The sequence below is a fragment of the Anomalospiza imberbis genome, chromosome 8, assembly GCF_031753505.1.
Source record: "Anomalospiza imberbis isolate Cuckoo-Finch-1a 21T00152 chromosome 8, ASM3175350v1, whole genome shotgun sequence".
Classification (NCBI taxonomy): Eukaryota; Metazoa; Chordata; class Aves; order Passeriformes; family Viduidae; genus Anomalospiza; species Anomalospiza imberbis.
The window spans coordinates 18187114-18208337 of NC_089688.1; positions in this window are offsets into that span (position 1 = coordinate 18187114).

The window sequence follows — 21224 nt, forward strand, 5'->3', positions numbered from 1 at the left end:
CAAAAAAACCTCTTTTTCCCAGGGAGAAAAATGGTTAGAGTGGAATGCCATTGCATTATGTAATCCCCCAAAAAAACCTTATCTTCCCAGCCCAACAGCTGTCTCTGGAAAAGGGTCGTGTTCAGCCCCATACTTCCAAGAGTTCACCTTGAGGCAATCTCAGATCTCCCTTTTACTGCCCCAGTCTGTCCCTAGGACTTTCTTTCCTGCTTGTTGAAATGTTTGTGTTGTCTGACAAACACTGAGCAAAACCATATGCGAGCTGAGTTGCATTATGCAATGTGGGAGGATGGGTTACTATCTTTCCTTCAACTTGTGAAAGTTTTCCTTTTTGGCCACATCTCAAGGGGGGATATTGAATTCCATTGCATTTCATTCCTGATTGACATAGGATGCTTAAAATTTACTTTATGCAGGCACAGGTTTTATTCTGCTGAAGGAATTCTTCTATTACCTGAAATTTCTAGATCAACATGAGCCTGCCAGTGCCAATTCTTGCTTTACAAGCAACTACTAGATCCTAAGGCTGAATTTACAGTCTTATTTCCTTGTAAATGTCAGATGTAATTTTGGGAGAATGTTCAGATATATCCGATACTGATCAACTCACCATTTTCATTACGATGCAGTCAAATGAGATGCAGCTGAGATCCTTACCCATGCCCTTGAGGAAACCTATTGACAGGGTATGGAGGCAAGCTTTGGAAAGAACAGACATGAAAAAGTATAAATCCTATATTAAAATTTTATAAGTTTCATTACACAGTGATATTTCAATTACTCCATGGGAGACTTGGATGAACCTACAGGAAAAAGGCAGCTGTGGATTGGCAGCTTTTTGCTCTGCTTTAGTTCAGGCTATTTCCATTTGATTAGAGATAGGAAATCCCTTCAGCTGAAGGGGCAACACTGGACCAATTTGCATTGAAAATTTAAGAACCTGAGGAACTTTGCAATGGTCCCCAATTCTAGTTAATTTCAGCATGTTTTGAGGCTCTATGCCACCTTTCTGGTTACTCCCACAGAACAAAGAGTTAGCTCTTGCCAGCCAGGGAAGTAACTGTAATCTCATGTTACCCGCCGAAACTCCTTTTCCAGAGTCTAATGCCTCCAGAGGGGATCCAAACTAGAATTCATTGCTGGAAAGATGAGGACAGACTTTTTAGCCTATTGTGATAGGATAAGGACTAATGCTTTTAAATTAAAAAAGGGTAATTTTAGATTGGACATAAGAGAGAAGTTTTTTACAGTGAGGGTGCTGGAACATTGGCACAGATTGCCCTGAGAATGCTCCATCTCTAGAAACATTCAAAGTCAGGTTGGGCAGGGCTTTCAGCAGCCTGATCTAGCTGAAGATGTCCCTGCCCATTGCAGGGCAGTTGAACTGGACAGGCTTTAAAGAACCCTTTCCACCCAAACCATTCACAATTCTGTGAAAAGGGTGAGCCTTAACCCTGTGAGCCTCTTCCTGTGTGTGCTCCCTCCAAGGCAAATGCACCTTGAAAGAGTGGAGAGAACATAATATTTCTTTTTTTTCTTTGAAAATACATGTGCAAAATCCAGTAGTGCTATGATAAAAGAAGTCTGCAGCTAGACATGCCCTGAATCAAGACCAGACTGGCAGTTAGCACCAGGAAAGGACTGGTGTCTTGTGGGGAAGGGTGTTTGACCAAATCCTGCTGATACTCACATCACAGTGGAATACTTTTGGTGACCTCAGAGCAGTCTGGATAAAATGATGATAGCCTTGTATGTTTCTGAAAATCAGTTTGTATTTTCAAATATAATGAATAGTAAATATCACTTACTAAAGTACCTCATATGTACTTGGCAGGTTGCAAGCAATAGCAAAATTCAATGTTCTTCCTACCATTGAAGCCCAATTATTCTCGAGGAAACTAAGGTACCAAGGGAGTGATATGCCTTACTGCAGGCAGCTGTGAAAGGCAGAGCAAGGCTCTGGAACTGGGGCTTGTTTTGTATTCATAATGCTCTTTCTCCTGCACTTCACAAGAAATGCATGTTTCAAAATGTGGAAGGACACTTTAGGGGCTGTGGTTCTCTAACTCCCTGGACTACAGCTGCAATCTTAAGCACAGCAGAAAGCAAGCTGGAAGCTCATAAGGAAATGGTGTGCAAGGTCTTACATGCACTGTGCATTCACTTATGAGAGGGCTCAGCAGATCAGTTAAACAGACATTCGGCTTCATTGCTTAGAGTAGCAAGAAGCTGGTTTTCTTTCCCAGCCTTTGGTTCAAAGCACTTGACTTTTATCCTCATATCTTCTGTCTTTTAGGAAGGGCCATATTAAATGCTCATTCCTCTCAGTTGTAGGAGTCATGCTTACAGCTGTTCAGTCTCTAATTGTGTGAAGCTGTCCCCAGAAATGCAGCCTCAGAACTGCCTTTTACTGAAGGGAACAATAAGGCTTAATATAGTGCCTGGAGTGATATTATAGAGTTTAAGGCAGATTGGAGATTAGTACATTGTTTGTGCTGTAAAGGATTTCTTGCTAGGACATTAATAGAAAAGGCTTTACCTAATCATATTGTTTGCAGGCTTGTTTTGTTTTGCTGAAGTGATATGCAAGTCTCTGACTGTCAAAAGGAAGCAAAGTTCAGCTTCCAATTTTTTATGAACCAAAAAAATGATCCTTGCAAATATTGATCTTGGTTTAAAAGAGATTTTACAAGTGGAGACAGTTCTGTTTCTTGCAGCTAATTTCTGACCCTTTCAGTAAAACAGCAAGTTATGTTTCTATGCACAGGGGTAAGAAGTCTCCATGAAAGGGAGAGAGAATGCTGGATGAGGTTCACACATAAATCCTGAGACAAGCTGGACTTTAAAAAAAATCACCAGATTTCACAATACCTACAGTCAGAATGTGAGGGATGGTGACCCCTTGGATCGGAAAGGATTTTTTTCAGGGTTGCCTCTGTTGACTCTTAGTTTGGGTATTTTCCTTCCCTTCCACATGTGACCCTCGTTTTCAGGGTCATGTATGTAGTGTATGTATTAAATATTGGGAAATCTACTTTTTCAGGGCACACCACTCTCCCCTGCTGCTTTTTCTGCAGCTCTTACAAGGAGCAGGACAGCTTTCTCTGTAGCCCTTCTTTAGCACCTCTTTCCATATAGTTCTGGAGGCCTGTTGAAAGAAGTTTTTTATTCCCCCATCTGCTATTAATTGCCTCTCTCTCATGCTCTCTAACTCCCTCACTGCCCCTCACACACCCCTGCTTCTGGGACAAACTTTGAGAGGAACTTGCACTCCACTAAAGGCATCTATCGCCAGCTAAATCCTTCTAGAACATTGCCACTCTTGCTGAATGCAATTTACTCTTTCCATGCCAAGGTTCTCTTCAGGAAATCCCCCAGATGAATTAAAAATACTGTTCTGCATTTGCTGGGACCTCTGCCCAGTGCTGCTTGCAGTGTACAAGCTGTGTCTGGTGCTAGTTGGGTCAAGACAGCTCAGAAAAATCTCATGGCTGCGTATTGGTGCTTCTAAGCCTGTTGGCTTACACACACGCACACACTCAGCCTCTCTCTCCTTTAAACAGGAAACTCAACTCAGCATGTGGTGAGTAACCAAATATCAGCAAAAACTTTCTCGCATTTTCTTAAATTTTGTTAAAAAAAATAAATTTGAGAAGGAGGGAAAAATCCTGTGTTAAAATAAACTCTTGGGTGTAAATAGGTCAGCACAATCAAAAAATCTGGGTGTTTAATGGAGAGATTCTGGCCAGGATTCATTAGTGACTGATGCAGTTGGAAGAAGTGAGTTTTGTGGTGCCTGTAAGTTTTTAAGAAGCTTGGGAGAAGTTAAAAAGACAGCAGATATTTTTGTGAGCATGGGGTGCAGGCCTGTGATGAAAGCAGGCACAACTCTGCTCAAATGCATTGGAGCTATGTAAGAGGTTTGACTTTGGCCTTAGAAATAACACAGGTACAGGTTAAAAAAGGTCTGATTCATTGCATTTAAGTCCACAGGGGTTTGTATGGTTGTCTGGATGGACTCTTTGTTTAGCATACATCTTGCATAACCTGTGATTCATCTATGAGGTCTGAGCTGTGGCAGAGTCAAAGATAATTTTCTTTACAAGAGAGATATCATATGGTGATTCAAAGTTTTCAAGATACAGAGGACACACAAGTCCTTGGGTTAGACTAGCCAAGGGTTAATTACCTTTGTCTGCCTGAACATACATCATTCTGCTCACTGCTCCTCATGCTTGGCCTCTGCCCCCATGGCACGAAGTGGGTTTGGTGTGCCTGTCTATCCTCAGCCTCACTTGCTCTACCGCCAGCTGTGCTGTTGCAAGGTGAATGCTGCTTTTGTATCTGAGGTGATCAAAACAGAATGAAAGTTTTGGACAGCCACAGTGCTTCCTGCTCACTCGGTGTCCAGCCAGAGATGATGGGAAACCAAGCCTGATACCCCCCCACTGGGAAAGGACCACAAAACTGGAGCATACCTAACATTTTCAGTTTTGCACAGGGAACATTTCACACATACAGCTATTTGCATTTCATCCTTTGATTTTTAAGGAAAAACTTCTAGACAGAATTTTGATATAAAATAAGAGCCCTTTATTGTTCAGCTTGAGAGGGTCTTGTGATTGAATTTTCATCTTGACTGAGGCAGATGCTTACATGGCTAGCCAGAGTTCTGGACAACAAAAAAGAGCTGAATGTTGACATCAAAGTTTGGCCCACTGATCTTACCAAAGAGAAGGTATTTCCTGAATGGGAAACAGCAAGAGCCATGTAGTTCATACAAACTCCCAGCAAGAATATATGATGTTGCTGTTTGCAGAAAATCATTACCAGATGGCACAGTGATAGTAGGTGTGTGCAAACCCACAGGGTGCAATAGGATTGATTTATAACATCTCTCTGTGGTACATTGCAAAGTCAAGGTGATGGCAAGCAAAGATCTTGCTTCACACTTGTTGGTCATGCTCCATTCTGCCTTTGTGCTGGGCAGGGACTCTGTGCAACAGGGAATGTGCCATGGGAATAGCCATGCCCCCAGGAGCTTGAAGGCTCAGCCTTGAGCCTAGCAAAGGAGAGCTGTAGCAAGGACAATTAAATCTTGGTTGGCCTTCTGCTGCACTCAGCATGGAGGAGGTTTCTCTGGGTTCGTTAACACAGCTCTGATTCATAACCTCGAGTGGAAGGAGGCCAAGAAGCACAGTGTGCAATTCCTCTGAGTGGGCTCTTCCAGTGAAGTGGAAGAAAACATTGCAGCACACTCTCCCCTGAGATGCTTGAGAAGTGCTCTCAGAGTTTCATTAAAATGTCATGCCATTATAATATCTTTTATAGTGAAGATCACATTGCCAGGGAAGTTAGTATGTTGCTATAGTATTTTACCAAATCGTGGCTTCTGTTGCCTTGGTGGAAAACAGGCTGTGTATTTGGTGAAAAACTAATGTTAAAAGTCCTCCAGCTTTTAAGGATGGCATGGGACAAATGTTTGGGTTTTTTTTTTCAGACTTGTTCTTCAAGAGAGCCCCAAAGTTGAGTTGTTTCAGGTGGATCAGGTGCTGATCTGGGAACTTGGGATAAGATCCTTTTCCCCGCCCAGCAGAACAGGCTTTTGAACTCAGGGTGGTGGTAGGAAAACAGCAGTGTATTTCTCAAAGGCAGTCAATTTTTCTGACCATGACTTTTCCAAGATCAAGGCCATTATCTTTGTAGATTTGGTAATTTCTCATAAGGGGTTGACTAAAAACTTATGCAAATTCATTTGTGTATGAACCACCTCCTGTGTATGTTCATGAAGGAATTTGCACCTTACATCTGGTGAGTTGTGTGACTGTTTTGTTAGAGCTACTCTTCTTCAGAAGGCAAAAACCACAAGACACTGTGGGCACAGCTGCCCGTAATGTGCCATTGTAGATCCCTACAATGCTCACAAAACAGACCTTACTGGGAAGCACTGATCTCTGAAATGGGGGAGGCACACAGCCTAATTCACTGAGAAAGCTGCTGATGGAATGATTAAAAGAGATTTTGTTTCCTGGCTCTTATATTGTGCTGAAGCTATTTTTCTAGTCATAGCTGAGTTTCAGCCAGCTCCCAGAGATGCAGAATATCAGACTTTTCTTCTTCTCCTTCTAAATATCAATTTTTTACAACAATTGAATTCCACTAGTCTGAGAGGGATTTGGGAAAAGCTTTTAATGTTCCATATGGCTTTAGGATTCAAAGAATTTCCATGTAATGAAGTATTGTCTTCTGGACTTTTCACTTTCTGCTTTATACTTAGCAGGCGGTATTCTAACACTAGCAGCTTGGGGCAGTTTAAATTTCATATTAGAACTGTAGGATCTGAACTGAAATCCCAAAGTGAATTTTTATCCCTTTTCTTTTCAGCATGTGTCAATGGAAACAGTTCTCAGAAGGTCAAGAACAAGTGCTGTCCCTAAATATAAAATTCTTTTGGTTATCACAAAAGCAGTGTTCACCACAGGAAGGGACTGGACTTCTGAGAAGGGTGCAAGTTTTGATTTCATAAAGTTTATTTTGCAGAGGGGTCGTGGACAGAGTCTTGGAGACTGGTAAGAATCAGTGAGATATTATCAGCCCACAGCAAGGTATTTTGTTCCAAGGCTCCTGGCACATAACTGGGTCCTTCATTTCCATGCTACTGATTCTGACATTATATTACATGAAAACAAGAGTAAAGAAGAGGTTTTATAACCACATTTTTCATTGTAGACATAAAGCAGATCATGCTGTTTGGTATAAATGGGGCAAGCATAGCTTATAAAATTTATTTGAGAAGGACCTGACTGCAAGGAAACTTATCTCAACACTCTCATCAGTAATAATGCACTAGTGTTACAGCACCTCTTTTTCATATTTGGGAACATGAAAAGCCAGTTGGCTTGATTGCACATGGAATGGCCACCTCATAAATGTGGTGTAATCCTTGCCATGAGGTGTTTTTAAAGGTTCTTGTGGGAACTGGTCACAGTTTTCTTTTCCACTTTCTTTTTTAAATTTATTTATAGTGAAAATATAGGGTACCACTGTTATTTTCTTCAAGATTTTTATGGTTTTTGATTTTTTATAATTCTTCAGTTGACATTATCTAGAAACAATATAGTTTGAAATATTTTTTTTTCCTTTCTTCTCCTGTTTTCTATCCCAGTTTTTTCCTCCTTCCTCCTCTGCTCTTTTTTTTTTTTTTTTTTCCTTATGGCTGTAAAACCTCAAGTAGTAGTGGAAAAGACCTCTAAGAATAAAGAAATATAAAGGGAGAAAGACCAGTTACAGGAAAGAAGCCTGGGTCCAGATCCCTGCTTTGCTACACATCTTCGAAGACAACATTATTAAATGATTCTCTGGCTTAGATTTTAAGCACAAATTTGAGCATGCATTTAAACCCAGACTTATCCAGTGTCCAAATTGTCTGGGAATAGGTTTAAGAGAGCTCTTGAGTAAAGCTGGGAAGAAGCTCAGGCCAGCCTTTAGAGGAGATACAGTGTCTTGGCCAAGAATCCCACCATTTGTCAGATACCTTTCAGCCTTCCTATGGCCACCACACGGCACTGCTGGGACAGATGCTCCCTCCAGGTCACAGCCGGTGCTGGCTCAGGCAGCTGAGTGACAGATGTATGGACCCCCTTGGGGTCCTGATGTTTTCTCTCCATCAGACTTGGGCCTCTCTGTCCTGGTGTGTGAATAGGGACATAAGATTTCCTTGCCTCAAAGCCCTATTTTGAAGAAACAGTAAGTAAAACCTGGGATGAAGTAAGGTACTATGTTGAGAAGGGCCACAAAGCAACTATGACAGCTCCCTGTTGTCAAGGTGGGGGAAATGCTGTGCTGCCATTACCTAGAGGCCCACAGGGAGCTGAGACGTTTCTTAAAAGGTTTCTGGGAGGTCCTACAGGCTGGCTTCATCAAATCCTCTTGTTCCTATATGAAAGACAGATGTTGATGCTTGGAACATTTGTCTCCACCAGTCACTGACACACAGGTGCCATATATCCTGAACCAAACAACTACGCTGCAGCAAGCAGAGATGGAGGTGGGTCTTGCAGGGCACGTTTTACCAGACAGGAGCCAGAAGACAATAGGAGGTAGCCCCTACTTCCTTTCCTCACATTCCTGTGATGAAATGCAAAAATATGTTTGGAATTTCTTCCTGAGCCAAGCCTCTGTTTGTCAACAGCTTTGTTTTGTTGATGGGGCAAAACATGGAGTGGAATATCTGAAAATTAGCAACTGAACTAGAGGGATGGAGCATGATGCAGCGTCTTAGGAAGGCCAGTACAGGTGGGACTTAAAATTCCAACACAAGGAGTTCTGCCAGAAGCTGAGAAGAAAGCTGGATGCAAGTGAATTATTCTGTTTAGATTTTCCACAGCATGAAGTTCCTGTAGTGCCAATCTTCATCTATCTGCTTGTTAGAGCCACTTGCAGAATGCCATAGGGAAGAAACAGCTCTTAGCTTTTTCTTTGGTGGGGTGAAGCCCAGTGGTGCAGCAGCAGAGGAAGCCTCATCTTGTGCTGAATGCTGCCCTGAGTGTAGGGGTAAGCAGATTCCAATTTATATGCCTCTCAGTGGGCTTTCTTTTCACAACTCTTAAAATTCCAATTAAACATTACTGTAAGTATTGAAATCAGTTCAAGAAAGTTAATCCATTGTTTGAAAAATCATTGAGACTTTCAATTTCGATTCAAGTTCTGAAGCCCTGAAAAATAGACCTCACAAGAGAATTGGCAGCTGACCCTTAACTTCAAATGTCATTGCTTTTTTATGCTGCAATATGAATTATTTTCTGCTTCACAAGCTTATGTCATTCACCCTGCCATGGACTGGATTTTCATATATATTAGTGACAAATTGTACTTGTTCTGCAAAATCCCAGGACTCAAGTGTTTCCTAGGTCTGAACAGCTGTCATCTTTTTCCCAAAGTACTTGAGACATGTTCTGTGGAGTTGCTGTGAATCACAGATGTTTGTTCTGAAGGATAGGGTTGGTGGTCCAAGGCCATGTGTAAGGGCACCTTGTTGAAATTCTACACGGGGGTCAGTTTCAGTGATGCTCAGTGTTAGAAGGAAGCATTTTCCTTACAGTTGCCTATCAGCAGAAAAATGCTAATTGATTTTTGAAGCCTCAGTCCCAGCCATAGAGAAAGGCAACAGGAGGTGGAAAAAGGTTTTGTTGTCTTTCCTGGTAGTTCATTTTGCAGTCTCCAAGATCCATCTGCTTACAGGGAGTGGGGGACATTCAGAAAGAACATCTGTGTGTATCCCATGTCATTACACTTCTCAAGCCAATGGCAAAGACCTTGGCGAGATCCAGGGTTTTCAAACATGAGCCTTTTCTGCAAGTGTTTAGACAGATGGTTTGCTACTGTATGGAGCATCTTCAGGGAATTCACTCCTATTCTCAATGTTGCAATTACCGTAGGCTCAGGGCTGGCTGTCTCCTGCAGAGTTTCTGAACAGTGTTTGTTTTTGCTTGATGAAATTCTGTCTTAGATTTTTTAGTGATTATGCTATATTGTGTTCTGCCAGGCTTTGAAATGGGATCAGATTGCTTTTCCCTCAATGTTCACTTGCAAAACATATGTCGGCCAAATCTTGAAGTTCCTACTTGTGTACCGGTCACCCACTGAAAGTCAGTGGGACCTTTGACTGAGTAAGCACTGTGTGAAAACCAAGTGTGAAGGTGGGGGGCATTTCTTGGCTGCAGAATAATAGCTTGCAGCAGCAAATATTTTATTTTTTCTGAAAGAGGTAAATGGGTACACTGATGTTGCCTTTGACGAGATATTTTTAAGACAAGGCTTGCTCAGACCATGGTAAAAGTGGGCACTAGAGCTGAACACTGCTCTCCAGCTTGGCAACATGTTTATTGTTTTAAAGTTGATTTCAGTTTAAAGCAAACTAAACCCTAAATTCAGTGGTATTTCCCGTGATTAGTAGAATCTGCTCACCAAAATTGACAACTTCTGCTGTTTTTGCTAACAATCTAGCTGTGAAATTGGTAAGAGAATCCATTTCATTGGGCAGTTGTGGAAAACTGACCCCAGATGGATCAAGAATACATGTTTGGGCAAAAGTCTTTAAGCTGGAAGGATGTAATACATAGGTCTTAGTGCACAGTTAATTGGTGTTTTAAAATTGAGCTCTTGAAAGAGAAATATCCACTAGTCTCTAATAGACATAGTCCAGATGATATCCCAACATTTTCACTTGCTATATTATATAAAGCTGAATATGAACTTTGAAATTTTGACCATTTGTGAAGGTGTTTGCAGGGGTATCCCTTGGATTTCACAATCAAAGAGTACTTTAGGAGCTGCCATAGAACCAGGTTACTATCAGAACCAGCTCTCTTTTTCATAACCAGGCAGACTTGACCACACAGTAAGGATGAAGCTCATTACTGAGAAAACAAATAGCACACATGACTATTTAGATCCTTGAAAAACAAACTCGGTGGTCTTTGCCCTGGTCTGCTGAAGAGGAAGAATTTTCTTTCCTATTCCAAATATTTAGCAATCTCTAGACACTGCAGTCACTGTCCTACTGTCTATATTAATTGAAGCAAACAGGGCTGATTTTGTGTTCATGTACCATATGTGCCTGCTGTGATGTCAGTGAAATTCACATCAGTATTAAGGTAGTGTGTTAATGGACTTATGTGTGGATGCTATAAACACTTAGAAGATGTTGGAGTCTTTAAAACTGAAATACCTTATTATTACAGTGATTTAATATTTGTAGAAGGCAAGTTTATTTGTGGACAATTTTTTAGATTTTTCAGTTAAGTCTAGAGAAATGAGCCCTGATTTCTTGCAGATAAGAGGATTTTGTGTACATGTGTATGTCTGTGTGTGTCCCTCACACATTTTGAATTCATTGGCTGACTTCACCAGATTTGTCAAAGGAGTATAGATGTCTAAGATAAGTAAGCCTCTGAAAGCAGATGGCTAGGTGAAAGAAAATTTTGTTGGGAGGACCTGGCAGTAGGGAAAAGAGCAGAACCAGAGTTCATTTTAATAGAAATGAGAGAATCCATATGGGGCAAAACCCTTACAGATGTCTCAATTGCAAAAAAAAAATTTAGATACTCATCCATGAGACACAAATCTAAAGGAAACTGATTTCATTGATCCTGGTGCTTTTGTTTCTGCAGCACACCTAGTTTTGCATTCAAGAATTGGGATAAGAATAAGAAAACCCCCTTCTCTGGAATAAAACTAAACAACTTAAACGTATTAGTGAGTATGGAGCCTTTTAAAATGAGCAGTGTTCTCTATTAACAGAGAACTGAAACAGGTTCTGAAAAATTGGTATCCAATAATGGTGTGTTGGGGGATACTGGGTAATTGGTATCTTCTGTTCTTCCATTCTTTGGCCCATTGCCTGTTTTAAAAATGGGGTTAATGATACTTAAGTGGCTTGGAATGTGTTTTGACGACTGCAAAGAAATGATTCTTGAGAGAAGTGTAAGTATAATTAAATGTACTTTAAACTCTCATTTCTTACTATCATGGCATTAGACTGTAAGATCTTTGAGTTACACATTTTCTTAATATATACAAGAGTGGTCACTTTAATTGATGTTAAAAATCCGAGTAGTCACAAAAAGAGTGAGCTTCTTATAATGCTCCCCTTTGTATTAATTTATGAACTATAATCTCAAAGACACCATACATACCACATACGGCATAGGAAACATTTTGGTCTAGCTGTTAAACAAGTAAAGTTTGGATGTGATCTATATGATCCTGTACAGTGGATGAATGTGGCTGTATGGTCTTATATTCAGGAGGGTTTTTGAGCTTTGCTAACTGGATTCATATTGGTAAAAGGCATTTGAGATATTTCTGTCAGATATTAAAATATATGTTTTATGTCTCTCCAAATCAGTCTAATAATTTCTTTTGTTTGAATAAAAAGTTTAAGGAAAATTTTTTCCAGAGCTAATATTCCTGGAAGCTTTTAAGGAACACATAAAGCTTTGATGACGTCATTAAAATATTGAAGTTGTGTTTGAGTAAGGATTTCTGGAAAGGTTTAAACCATGCCATGTTCTGTTCAGCTGTAGAGCAAGAGTTGCTGGATGGCTCTGTTGATTCTCCATGTCACTTAAATATGAAGAGTTTTATACCGTAGCCAGAATCCAAACCTAATTTTCTCTGGGCCTAAAGCTCAGATGTTATATGGCATAGGAGGGTTAGGGCTGAATATACTCTGAAAGATGTACCAGGGCTTTGTCCCATCTCTGGTGAGGAGGCCACAGTGCCTTGAAGTATAAAACATGCAATTTTCTGTGTAAGAAAATTTACATTTTTTAGTATAGGAAAATCATTCTAGCATGTTCTTTAAACAAGTTAATCAAATACTGGCCAGATTCCCCCAAAATTCACATGGTTACATTAAGGTCAACTGGGGCCCAATTAACTTGTGTATTCTTCCCAGGGTCATCTGATCTTGGCAATTTTCATCATTCCAATAAAATTGGGTTTGATTTCTGGTGCAGAAAGAACAGCTGTGATTCCAGGTCTTCATCTTTGTCTAATTCCAAGGAACAGTGTGCAAACAAACTAATCATCTGAGATCTTAGCAATGAGCGTGGGGAAGTGTGAGTTATGCACATCAGTACCTTGTGCAAGGGAACTAATTAGGAGCAGATGCTTAAGTTTTCCTAATGTTTATATGAGGAGAACAAATTGCCTGCTGGCAGAAACAGCCATCTGTAAAAATGGTGTTCCAACCTCACAATTTTATATGTTCTTCTTGTATTCTTAATTTGCATGTACAAAATAAATTGCAGCTAGAGATATTCAATCAGCAATGGGTCTGAGTGCTTAAGGTCTGGACCATGTCACCGAGCAGTTCTCCGACACCATTACAGATTCTGCTGAGGATCTGGTGTCCATGAACCAGTTTGTAAAACAATTATATGTATTTCCCCAAAAGAGAGCATGCACAGAGCATCTTACAAAATCAACAAGAGTAAGAAATGTTAGTCTTCTCTGATTCCCCAGAAAAGGAGTAAGAATTTTCTCGCAAATAAATGCTTCACTCTCCTTTTTTCTGTTCCACTAGACGGGAGAAAATAAACGAGTCATTAAAACATTGGTGTCATGCAAGGGAGTAAGTAATGTTCTCAAGGTATGAAAACATATCCCCTCCCCTTTGCAGAATCCAACCTCTTTTAAAAACAATGAATACTAAAGCGTTTAGGGATCCCTTTGTATAAATCGTGCATGTTCCACACAGTGAAAGACTGGCCTATTCCCACAGATGTCAGCTGGGACATAAAAGCTTGTTTTGGCTGCACTCACCAAATCCTCCTGCTGTGGGCTAGAACATGTCCCTGCCCCACCTGTGTGCTGCACTGACTGACTGAAAACCAGACTGCCGACCACAGCCTGGAGAAGCAATTACTTGTGTCTCAAAATCAGTCTGCTGTAGCTTGAGACTGACTTTCCAGAAGGCCCAGGAGGAGCATTATGGTAGCATTGGGGTAGTTATTGGGAACGTTATTCTCCGGGGAAATTTTGACCCCACCAACCAAGCAGCATGGGAGTGTTTGACTGCCAGCTGTTGCCTGCCAAAGACTAAACCAGTTGTCTTCAGCTCACTGGTATTACTGCAACACTGCTGGACTTGCAAGGGAGCCATTGAGTTTGATTTTATATCAAGGCCACTCTATTTTGCAAAGCTACTCCTGAACAGAGTTCAATAAGTTATGGAGGCAAAGAGTGTCTTCTTCAGGCTGGACTTCAGCAATGATATGAGTACTCCAATATATGGAGACATCCTCCAATTCTGTAGGTAATTTTCTTCAACATCTAAGGGCAGACATGGATTATAGAAAAAAAAGGCTGCAATTCTAACAGAAATTTTTTGTCTTTGATTTGTCAGCTATTGGTCTGTGTTACAGTTATCTTTTCTAGTTTAAAAGAACCTGTCAGTGACTAATATATCCTAATATAGCCTCTATTTGAGGATATTCAGGCACCAAAACCAAATCACCACTAAATGTTCTTTTTAAGAAGCTGAGTATCTGGACTTTACATGCCTTGCTACAGGAGAATATTTACTGATGGCATATTGATGGCTGCAGCCTGTGGGCTTCTTCTCTTGATGTCTCTCAAGACCTGTTTTCCCCAGCCCTTAAGCCATTTCTGTGGTTCCTTTCTGTTTCCTTCCTAAATTTATCAATATTTTTTGAAAGGCATGCAAATTTGTAGCATGCAACTATTTCAGATATGAGGAAAATAACTTCTCTCTCACATCTCCTCCAGTTGTGCTTTGCTCTATTTTGCCAGAGGAGTACACTTGGAACTTAGGCTCTGTTGTCTGCTCTGACTGTACAGTTCTTCAGTAAAGTCCCTGCTCTCCTCTTGCATTTTTTTTATTGCTCTGCTTGCCTGCCTTGTTGCAAGCTATGGAACAAGTCTAAGATTTCCAGGGTCTCAGTAAATGCCTGTCACTCAGTTCTCAAATAATTACATTTTCCCTGGGTATCTTTGTTATTTCTATTAATGTCTGTTTTGTTTAAATGATCTCACTGATCCAGTTTTTCATGTCTTTATTTTCAGGAAAGTGCTATATTAAGGAAAATGCTTGGTCCAGGCTAATATCAGTGGGGCAGCTACCCCCTGCCCCCTGTCATACCTCAGCTGGTGTTTCTCTGACATTAACAACTTTCTGAAAGAGGCAATTCTCCATTTCTCCAACCATTTAAAGTGTGGCTTTGTGGTGCTAAAGTACATGAAGGGTCCCATTGTGCCAGACCTTCCTTTAAGAAGAAGGTTGGTCCCCAAGGAGCTTGCAATAAGATGTACAGGGGTTTGGAAAGCTCTTGCCTACATTACTCAGAGAGTTCAGAGGTTTTCCCAGGCAGACACCACCATCTGCAACATTGAGGAGATGACTCCTTCTATTTGTCTGACCTTTGGCTGCAGCTGTCCAAGAGTTACTCTGGGCAGCCTGCATGGCTCAGAGCCTCCCCAAACAGCACCAGAAATGCTGCCAGCCCTGGTGGGGATTGTGGTGTTGTGGGAGCCTGCCCAGGAGCACTGAGGTGAGCCTGCAGAAGGTAAGTGGGGTGGTGCTCTCCCATGGCTCAGTGCTGCTGGGGGTGCTTTCCCTGTGGGTTAGAGCAATGCTTTTCCATTGATGCTGACTGAGGAGCAACTCATTGCACACCATCTCTGCACTTAACTAGTATCTCTAGCTACTCTTTTTTGTATCATTTTTTTTCCTTCATTTCCAAATTTGATGTTGATTTCCTTGGGATGTGTTTCCACTGGCCTTCCAGGGATGTAGATCAGGCCCTTAATTACTCCTTTCATTCTTAACTCTTCTGTTTTGTGAAGATTTTCAAAGTGAAGATTTTCAAAGCCCCTGGAGAGATCTATTTGCTCATTTCTCAACTAATTAAATTTTTCCTAGGCAGTTTTGACATTTCAGTCTAAAGCACTTGTGTTTTTTTTCCACAGAAGCAAAGTTAGGAGGCAGATCCTCAGGAGATAAGAAGTGTCACACATACATTGAGTCTAAACCTGAAGGTCTTATCCCAGGGCTGAATCTAAACCAATCTTTTCCCCCTGACATTCTTCAAAGATTCTTTTTCCTGGGAGGGACTTCACAGAAATCAATGGAATTGCACTGGGATATTCAGAAACACAATGATTTCTAGCTGGGAGGATTATCAAATACTGGAAAAAACTGCTAGTTGGTGTAGGAACTTGTGAATTCTCAGTCCCTCAAAGTGTTTGAATTGAAACCAGTTACCTTGCATTACATGTGCCCTGCATCAGCCACATGTAGGTGAGTTAAATGTGGAAATCTCCATGGAAAAACCCATGGCCAACTTCAAGCAGTTGAGAACAGACTATTATAAAATCCTATGCCTTAAAATCTCTTGAAAACAGTCAGCAGCATGGATTGAGCTAGTCACAAGCAGAATTTTGAATTAAAGACCTCTAGGACAGGATGTGTAATTTTTCCACTGTGTTAATAGAATCTCTAAAAAAAAGGTGCTAGTTGTACCATCACATCTCAATAACTTCCAGTGGTACCTAAAGTCATGACCTACCAGCCTGGGAAGGCTCTGCTTTGCAGGCATTAAGTTGGATTCTCTCAGCTGTCTATCCTCATTTTCAGCTAGTTTTTTATCACATTTCAGGATATTGTGGTTCAGTTTTGTCATGTGTTCCTGTTATTGTTTTAGGCAAATGGAAGAGTTGGCTGCCTAAGGGTTTTCTGACCTCTGTAAATACAGACATGGCTAAAGAGTGCTAGTTGCTGAAAAGGCCAAGAGGATGAAGACAAGTCAGGGTTAAGTTCATAAGTTGGTTGAGTTTAAAGATCCCATATGTGGGGTTTATGGCACCATGTTTTTCAGTTTTAAAAGATTTTTATTAAGTTTTCACAAAATACGAATGAAAAGTCATAAACAAAACCCAGGATCCTGCTCAGAGTTACCCTGAAATAAATCTGGAGTAACTGCCTTGGAGTCAGGCAATGACTCCAACTTTATGTTGCTGGGGCTAAAAGGAAAGCCTGACCCCATGAGTATTTTCAAACGTGCAGTTATAAAGTATGCAATGTTCTCTTAATAATTTAGACTAAGAAATTTACAGGCTGACATTCACTAAGCATTGAGTTTAAACAGTGATATTTTGATTTAAATGCTCTTTTGGATCCACATGTCATAAGAATGGAATGTGTCCAGTGACCCACGCAGACTTTCCTGTGCCTGTTATCAGCATCACAGCTAGTGGTCCCCAGGCAGCAGGAGTTTGTCCTCATGACACCTCAGTCAAACAGGAAATCATTCTATTCTCTGGAGAAACTGAGGTACATGGTGATGAGAGACCTCCTCAGAGTCACCAAGGGCAGCCTGTTGTAGGGTGAAAGTAAATTCTTATTGACTTCACCATGGCCAAGGTTTCCCAAAGGTCCATCGAGGTCTCAGGGAAGTGTTGAGCTGGGGAGGAATCATCAGGGCAGCTACTGTCAAGATGTCAGGTTAGGATTTTTCACTTGGATTCCAAGGAGGACTGAAAAACCTGTGTCCTTTTTGTCTTTCCACCTCTGCTGTTCTGTCTGTTCCACTTTAGGAAGAGGACTGTGTCAGGCATGGGTTACCTTGGCTGATAACACCTCTGCTGCATTTACAGGCCAGGAATTGACCTTTTTTGTCCTCACTGACCTGGATTTGGTTAGCATTATTTGGTTTTTTTCCCTTTTTTCAAAATTGCATCAATACCATCTTCTCTTGAATCCTTGCCGTCTTTTCCTTGACAGCAGAGGGATCTACGTATATTGTAGTGGGTGAGTCTCCCCACAGAGTTAAATTACACACAGAAACTGAACTCCTGTCCCTCTTGCAATGAAGGGAAGACTTGGCAGCCAAGCAGGGATTTCACCCAGACACCAGCCCTTTCTTCTGAGCGCTCTGCTCTGCAGGATGTATTCTTTCCATTACAGCCTCTCTCCAGGACTCCACAAGGGCACTGTGAGAAAACCACTGTTGTCTCTTGCATCAGATTTAGAGTCTGCAGTGCTCAAGCCATGAAAGCTCCACAGAGGCTGGGCAGTCAAATCCACGGAAATCAAATGAGAATTTGAGTAAAGCCCCTGGTTAATAAGTCTTTCCCAAGTCCAATAAACATAACTGGAAATAAATTGCATCCATACATTTCACAGTTTGATTTACATTAAAATGAAAACATGAGAAAGGCCTGCCTTTGACAAGTTCAAACAATGCAAAATTCTGCACAGTTTGTGTTTATCCAACTGTAATTTATAGCTCAAATATTCCATTGAGATAAAAATAAATCAATAATAGTATACTACTTGCGATTTATCTTCGAGTAGTTTAAAAAAACAGATGATTGTTTTCCTGTGCTAGTGTGGGTCTATCATAAAAGCCATCACATGTACAACAGTTCGCTGTTCAAAGCCCCAGCAAAATGCCTTCTGACAAAGGGCCTCTCTTCACAGTTCTGACAGCTTCGCTTCTGTTCAAGCCTCGACCTTGCCAAGTTCCTCATGTGCTCAGTATCTGAAATAAGACCATCACTCATCTCTAGATTTAATCTCTGGATGGATTTTTGACTAAAGCGCTTCAATCCTCCAGCCCTTTAGTACCAACATTGTGCCAGAGAGGTGGGTTTGGAAGCAGTGGAGGAGCACATCTGTGCACCCCCTGCCTGCTGACAGGAATGGCAATTCAGAGCTGGTAGCATTGTTATTCAACAAAAACTATTGGATGCAGAAGAAAATGGAATTCTCTCCCAGTCCCTATGGCTCCTATGGCTCTTGGCAGCATTTCTGAGGTGAGTGAGTCATTAGCAGCTGCTCGGGAAGGGAGAGAAGGCTGAGCAGCAGCCTTCCATGGCTTCTAGCTGGGCTCCTCCACCCTTCCAGGAGCCCAAGCAGTTTTTTTAAACTGAAGTGTCCAAGGTTTTAGAAGAAATCTTGGTGCTCCTGATTGTGTGTTGTCTTTGGGTTTGGCTTAAGTGAGGAGACTCATTTAATATTTGTCAGAATAGTGATTATTCAGTCATAAAGGACCTCTGGAGATCATCTAGTCCAACCCCCTGCTAAAGAAGGTGAGTCCTGAAGAACTCCAGGGATGGTGATTCCAGGGCCTTTCTGGGCTCCCCTCCAGAGCTTGTCCGCTGGGCTACTCCTACAATAGGGTCCAGACATAGATGGATGAACACACCTGCTATGATTGGGAAAACTCCTGAAGTAAAAAGAGAATAAAGAACTGTGTTTGTTCATCTTAATGTGGCAAGCTCTGGCCTTCTAGGAGGCTGGCAGCCCTCTCCCGCCCCTCAGCCTTGTACAGATACTGTCCCATTTTTATGGGTGGGGAGGCAAGAATTCACTGGGAAATCACTTCAGATCCACTGTCTGTAGCAATAGTCAGCTTTATCAGGTTTGACTTGGAGCCAGAATTACTTTGGGCCATTCCAGCTAGGGCCAAATTTTGCTGCACTTAGCATTTTCCACCAGTATCAAGACACCGGCCCTGATGTCCCTGCTGGGTTTCTGATACCCTTGGCTGTCAACATTAGTTCTCAGAGCACCTTAACAGCATGTCCAGTTGTCAAAGCACAGGGATGCTGTTACCACAGCATCCAGCTAAATGTTATGCATCAAAACATTGCCTGCTATGTAACTGGGTTAGCACCTTTCAAAAACCACAGCACATCTGTACATCTCACACTTCTCTGGGGTGTCCATCACTCTGGCATCTGCATGGGCAAAAAAAGCTGGGGCAGCTTTTTCCTGGCTGGTCCTTGGTATCTGCCCATGGTGCTCCTCTGCTTTTGTTGTGGCCATGGCATCCCCCATCACCTCTCCCTTCCTGAGAGCCTTCCAGCATAGGAACTGGCCAGGATTTCCTGCTGCCTTTCAACCCATTCAGAACTTTGAGGGTGTGAGGGAGTTGGTTTCTTCTAAGTGCTTGTCCCCATGCCAGTCAAAGCCCTGGGGACAGGGCTGGCTCTTGGCTGCCTCCAGCATTCACACCTCTGCGCTGGGTCTGCACACCCTCATGGCCACTGCAGGCATGGGCTGTACTCTAGGAAAACAGGGTGACTCCTTACCTTGGACATCATTTACCCCCTGCCCAAGGCACTGCTTTATATTCAAACACCCACAGACAATTTGTTCATTGCCTTTCTCTCCCTCCTTACAGTTTAATTCCCCTCAAAGCTCATTACTAGGGCTTATACCTGGATGTTGGCATGAAAACCCTTTTTCTCCAATGCACTGGAAAATGCATTCCTCCACCTCTGTCTCTCAGCCAAGACAGGCACAGCCTGTTATTTGAGTCTGCCACCAAAGGGGAAAACAGGGTTTTGGAGTTTGATAAAATTCTTCCCAGCCCTGGCACCTCAGCCTGGCATTTCAGAGTGGGGCTGGGCTTTTTCTGCTTCACACACTGCCAGCATCAACAACAATTTTACACTTCTTTTTCAAGGAACTCTGCATATTGCATATGAGCCCATATGGAACAGCCTTTGCCTGTTACTACCACATCCTACTTCCGAGGAAAAATTTGTCATAAAATTATAACTGCCCTAGTAAAAGTTGCCACTTTCTCCCAGTAAATATGTGGACAAACAAAGCTGAATTTGTCTGTCATGCTTTTTCACAACTTAGTTCTGTTTACAAGTACTTTCTTGTGGATACCAGCACACTGACCCTGAGCTGGAGCTGGATGGGTTTTGCAGAAATCATTCTGGGGCGTCCTTTGGAGAGAGAATTGTCTGAGAAGGGATGGAGCAGCCCAGGCTCAGTGCTGGGCCGGTCACATCAGCAACCCCCTGGTGCTTTCTGCCCCACCCCTGGAGGCAGCCCTTCCAGACTGACAGTTCTTATTTCTCTTCCCCTATTTTCCTTGGATATTGTTGACATATTTCAGATTCCCCTTCAGTGTGGGAAAAGGGAACTTAGGCCCTTGCTCAAGTCAGATTAATCCAAGCCCTGCAGGCAAGGAAGGTGCCTCCAGCTAAGGTCACTAGGTGGGATTGGCTAACCCAAACTTGCTTTCTTCTTCCCCTGCCTCAAACCATCACATAATTACCTATACTATGATCACAGGACTTTTAATTAACCAGTAAAGATGTTTTGAAAGTTACAAAGTTTATTAATAAAGTATGAACCTGGATTCTTATCATCCAAACTTTCTGTAAAGTTTCTGAATCTTTGCTTTAACAGGGCTTGTTTACCTGATTCCAAATTTGTGACAGATAGCAAGAGTTTGCCATTGACAAGGACTGTGCAATGTGCCTTTGTCTCAGCAGAGGAATAATTAGCTACTACATTGAAATGTAAGCATAGTCCTACTGAAATTAGTAGGACTTCAACGAGTATGCCCTGTAATTCAGGCATATTTTTTGCCAAACTGAAATCCAAACCCGGTCTTGTCAAGTGAAAAACTTATTTAACATATTTAATTTGTTTCTTGTTTCTGTCTCTGTTTCCTTTGAAGAGTTCATTTTCTTTATTTGTTCTTACTTTTATTGCATTCATTTCCAGTGCTGCCTTGTTGCATGGACTTTATTCCTCTCTTCCACATTTCATTCCTATTCCACCTTCAGCCCTCTGCAATTCCAGCGCTACTCCCTGTAGTTCATCTTTGGTTCAAGAATTAGCAGCATCTGCATTTTGGGCTATTAAGTGTAATTAGCTTTGGCTTGCT